Here is a 6,280-nt window from a genome sequence, read left to right as displayed (position 1 = left end):
GAAAGATGATTATGACAGACAGTTCGGAATGCATCAGTGAAGAAAGGATGCCTCTTCTGTGCTGAAGGCCCATCATTACCGGCCAGACAGCTCCCCTGCCACATAATGCTATTCCAAAAGTCACATGTTAATCTCTTCCAAGCGTGCACACGGGGACAGAATGGAGGGAATGTGACTGAGTAAGAGAGACAGAGAGAGGGGACTGGGAGAGACTGAGAGAATTAAATTACAAGGAGAGAAGAGACAAAAGAGAGAGAGACGGGAGAGAAAGTATGAGAGAGCAATTGAGAAGAACGAAAAGAGGAGTGCTACTCTCAACAATATGGTGGGATAAGTGTGAGAGAAGAATAAGGGGAGAGATGGACAGATTGAGATGAGGAAAGGGCAAATCTCTTGCTCTCCCTTTCTTTCCCCCCTATGCCTTTTTTATCAAGTCACCTGTCAGCAGTGGAATGAAGGTATGAGACTTCACGCTGCCCTGACAATGAAGCGAGCTGGCTCAGGCTTTCCTGTCAAGAGTGCTCTTTAATGAAGCCTCATACCACTGTGGCCGGCTCCATCCTGCCTGCCCATTTATTGAGACATCCCATCCCCCAGTAACACTCCCCAACTGCAAGCCCCCACCCTCAACCCGTTGCCACCACAACCTCCCAGGGCTTCAAGTGTAGCATATTTTGTTTAGTGGAGCCAGTGTTAAATGCTTGCCTGTTTCTCTGCAGATTGAAAAGCTACTGAAGCTATTTCAAGTCAGGAGATAACACTTTTTTGTTTACAAGTAAATGTTACTTGACAGTCAAGGCAGTGTTCTCGTACTCTTCTTGTCCTTTCCAAGGCTTTAGAACTGGATGTGTGGGTGTAGTACAACCTCCACTGCCAGTCAAACACAACATCACATCGGCCTCCATTGCAGGAGAATAAATCTGATTCTGAAACAGAATGCTGCATCATGATCACATGCGGCTGGTTGTCTGAATCACGTCAGTGACTAATCTGTGTTAATGGAGTCTTGGGTTTCTGAAGAGATTGACTAAGCTGTTTACTGCATTTGCCATTGTGAAGATCCACTGAGGCTTGGATTATGGAGTATAATTTAGATTTGGGACCTAATTATTCTTAGGGGAAAAGTAAATACCAGTTTTGTATGTTGTAATTTTTCAATACAAGTTCAAACCACCTACTGTATAACTACCAACTACATACTTTTCAACCCATTCCCAGGGTAGAAATCATTTTAGCCTGTCCCTCAAACAAAACAAACTTTTTTTACTGCCCGATGTTCACCCTGTCTCTAGTCTTTGGCAACTTGTGTGGATCGACATGTTGCCCTTCAAAAGGATATTTGCATTATTGTTAGTATTATCAGTTAGTCTATAGTTGATTCAGAGGGATGTTTCTCATCTTTGCACAAAAGACATGGCTGACCTCTGAATAACACTTTCCATGATGTTTCCATTTATTCTACATCAAATTGATAGTGTCCCTAATACATTATGGATTATCATGCACTGCCACTGAAATCACTCAATCACTGTTGCCACTGATCATATAATCTGTATCATACGCTCATTGTTAAGGGTTTATGTCATATATTTTATTATTACTCCTAAGAGGAGAGATAAGAGGCTTAGTTTCTACTAGTGGACTTGTTACCGATATACTGTCTGGCATGCCGTGGAAGTTTGTATTATAATCATGTTTTTTTTTTTGTTTACAGCATTCTGTGGAGGGGTGTCTGTGGAATTATTTCATTACAGATAGTGCCTATTTTTCATGTTCACAGCAGTGACAATGGCAAATGCAATCTACCTATGCATATTTTAATACAGCATTAAAGATCCTGAATGTCAAAGAGTCTAATTTTAGCATGCACAATTGGTGTTATTTTATCATGTGTGCCGTGGCGAAAGTAATCTATTTTATCCTCTTCTCTGCAGCTGAAAGGGGTCATGGTGTGTGGGTGCAGGCTCTTTGTCCTCCAAGTACACATGCATATGCTCTCTTCCTTCTTCCTCTCTCTTTCACACACACACACACACACACACACACACACACACACACACACACACACACACACAGGTGATGGATGGTGTTATTACACTGAGCTTTTTAAGGGCAGAGAAAGCCTTTTGTTGGGGTAAACACATAACCACATATTCTATCATTAATGTTTAACCAACACACACACACACACACACACACACACACACACACACACACACACGGACACACACACACACACACACACACATACACACACACACACACACACACACACACACACACACACACACACACACACACACACACACACACACACACACACACACATACAGATAGATAGATAGATAGAGGGGGAACGAGACAGAGAGAATGTGGAGAGAGAAAACTGCAATGTGATCAACATGGAGACGTTTTAGCTCCACTTAAAGCGATAAAGAAACACATTGTGATTGTATGATTTATGATGCTGGTCTGGAGGGTTTGGGTATTCACAAACGGCTACATGCTCTCCTTTTCTGTGACTGCAGGAGCCTCACTGTGCTTTACTGATTGTTTTGGCGCAATTAATATTTCATGTTATGTCTCAGTTTGGGTGGCAGAGGGGGATCAAATTATGCCTTCACAGCTGCATCAGTGTCTCCCCCCCCTGTCTTTGTCTCCTGCCCTGCCTGCTCTCGCTGTCTCCGTCTGCATATCTGTTCACCTTCACTTTCCTTTGCTTTGCCTCGTCGGCTCCGACGCAGTGACTTACTTTGAGATTGTATTGTGTTGATATGTCACATCTACACACCTACAGTACAGTTACCCTCTGTGTTATCCTCCGTCCACACACACACACACACACACACACACACACACACACACACACACACACACACACACACACACAGATGCACATCTTTTCCACAAGTATTTACCACTATGAAATGGAGAGTCATACAGATATATAGAGAAAGATAGGACAGGACTCTTTCTGTGTCTCCACCATATTATTATCTTATTTATTTTTTATTTTATTGTTCAGTCCACCTAATTTATTTATCGTCTCAGCCAGTAACATGGATCCAGCCTGTGATTTACTAATACATTCATCACATGCCACGAGGTACAGTAGGCAGCAGAATGAAGCAACGCAGAAGTTAAAGCCTTTTAAATGCTCTCAGTGGCGGGCCTTTTTAAAGGTCAGTCTCTCCCTCTCTTAATATAAAACGCATGGCGCTTTCATGGGCCTCCTGATGCATGGAGCCCTTTATAAGAGTGGGCGTGCATAGCATAACATCAGGGAACAAGTCATGCTCCACAATCATGCTGTGGCTCTTGTATATGTAACATAAACACCCGTGGTCTTGTATTCTTATCATTATGTAGTGCTATGAACATACATAGAGTCTTTCTCAGATTTCACACCATCAAGACCGCACCATGGAAAAAAGAGAATTGTATTTATAATTTATGATTTTAGAATCATTGATGAGTTTCAGTCCTTTTATTCTTCACCATGTAGTCTACTTTCTTCTTCACATTTCAGCATAGTTACAGTCTGTTCAAACACATCTGAAGACAAAAGTAAGATAACAAACATTTGGGATGCGTTTAGCAAGTTGATTAAAGCAACAATCTGCCACTTTTGTGAAGTATATGCTTTTTTCAGGCAATTTGGACTCATGATTAAGTTGATTTTCATTTTACAGATATAGATAGATAGATAGATAGATAGATAGATAGATAGATAGATAGATAGATAGATAGATAGGCCTACTATCATTGATCTCAAAAAGGTAGGTTTATTTGTATAGGGCATTTCATACCCAAGGCAACTCAATGTGCTTACATCATCCGAGACTGGAGACAGCAAGAGCATAAGGGATAAATAAAAATATATTAAAAGGGAATATAGCAATGTAAGAAACATAAAAAATATCCATAACAATACATATGTTACCATATATAAAGTGCAACATAAAAAAATCATAAAATAGATAAGTTATAAAAGGACATAAAATAGTTAAAAGTCATGAAAAAGGTCATAAAATAAATAAAGGGGGATAAAACACTAAATGCAAGTAATAAAGAATAAAAAGCATAAATCATATAAATACAATAAAATAAAAGTACTAAAACAAAATAAGAAAATATGTAAGCATAAATACAAGTAATAACACAGAGTGCTATAATTAAAAAAAAATGGCTATATGTAATCAGACTAAGAGAAAACCACTGACAATAGTTTTGTCTTGAGTCTTGATTTAAAAAAGGGAAATTATTTCCCTGTATTTGATTCATCCATGCTTTGTGTACACAGACACACACAGCACACAGTGAGTAGTGGAGATGCACAAAACTGGGCTTTACATGACATATACATATACACACATTCATACACACATTCACACACACACACACACACACACACACACACACACACACACACACACAGGCATGCACGCACGCACGCACGCGCGCACACGCACACACATACAGTATATGGTCATGACGAGCAAGTGTTTTTCCAATCAGTCATCCAGGATGTGCTCTATGGTTCTGTGTTCTTAGTTGGAACACACAGCAAAAGGAAAAGAAAACTTCACAGCATGACATAATGACAAAAAGAATTTTAGCATTATCAAACCCATTAACCAGCCACCTAGGGAGATGTTAGCTAACTAATTGTATCTAGATCATTGCAATGTATTTCAGGACCTTGGACAGTTTCTAAGACAGATATGCTTTTTATGCTCATAAAGAGTAAGGCTTAAGATGGGTAAACTAGGCAAGGCAAGGCAAGTTTACTTATATACCATTTTTCATACACAGAGACAACTCAATGTGCTTCACATACATGAAAACAAGAAATAGTAAGTAATAAAAAACATAAAAAGGACCAGGTTTACATATAAAGGTAGGGTTAAGATGGGTAAGCTAGTGTAAAGCCAGACTTACATGATAAGAGTCATACATCCTCAAATACAAAGTTATAAAGTAATAAAACTGAACATTCACTTATTAGCATATATGAAACATCTGAGCAACATACAAGTCAAAGTCGGGATTTGGTTGGGGGCAAAGGAAAAGCATGTCATGAGGCATATTTATAGATGGATTAAATGAGTGGAGAAAGGTCACATTCTTTACTGAGTACAAAAGAACCTTAAGAGTTATAATTCAGCAGGGTTCCCTCTTTGGTCTAGTTCTGTGTTCCCAGACTAGGAATCTTATGAACTGTAAACCACTGGAGTGTGGACTATGGACATTTATTTGAAATGTCTGGATGACGTATAGACTGAGGTGTGAAGAGGGTGAACTGAACAGCAACTTTGATTTATTATGGATCCAATTAAAAATGCATTCCTGCATTGACTCAGTTTGTTTCTGTCATGTCAGTTTTGGAAACTGCAAAGAGAACTTTGAGTTGCTCACTGATCTGAAGCCAGTCATTAACTACTAAATGTTACAGCACACAACTTCCTCTAGAGTAAAAGCCTCACACAGAGAGATTTCAGGTCAAACAGTGTTTTTCTGTCTCTCTTAACATTACTACAGGTTGCTCCAACTTGCTTTGATGATGTGGGAGAAATTCAAAATTCAGCTTTAAGGCAGATGTGACTAAGATGCAAAACAATTTATCCCCCAAGCCAAAGAATGTCGCAGATAGACTTAAATGTTCAGGTGCCAGTGCTGTGGTGCAGCATATGAAATGAATTCTTCTACTGATCTCACAGAGATATTTAATGCATTAATAAAGGCATTTAAAATGTGACATCAGCAAGAGAGAGAGGGACAGACAGAGAGAAAGCAGGACAGAGAGAATGAAAGCAAGAGAGAGAGGGAGAGAGAGAGGGAGAGAGAGGGAGATGTATAAATAAGCAGGTGGGAAAGGACACATGAGGACTAGGCACACATTGTTCTTTCATCTTTAATGAGCAGATGCAGCAATTGTTCACATCTACAGTATGTCTTTTTTATTATGATAGTATTAGAGTTCACTGGAGACGCAGAACAGTGTCATAAATAGGGATGTGCTCGCATGGGTTATTAATTGCATGCATGGTTCTATTTCTGCCCTCTCTGTGAAGAGTTGGAGTTCTAATGAAAGAGTTAGGAATAGTGGGATCTAAACACAAGTGGTTAGCAACATCTCTGGCTGTACATCTTATGTGTAAACCGTGATGTGTCTGAGCTGACCACTTGTGATCGGATCACCCAAGACCCATTCTAGAAACAAATTTAAACAGGCCCTATGTGTGTGTGTGTGTGTGTGTGTGTGTGTGTGTGTGTGTGT

This window comes from Alosa alosa, chromosome 1, assembly GCF_017589495.1.
Source record: "Alosa alosa isolate M-15738 ecotype Scorff River chromosome 1, AALO_Geno_1.1, whole genome shotgun sequence".
Classification (NCBI taxonomy): Eukaryota; Metazoa; Chordata; class Actinopteri; order Clupeiformes; family Clupeidae; genus Alosa; species Alosa alosa.
Note: the sequence above shows the minus strand (reverse complement) of the source record.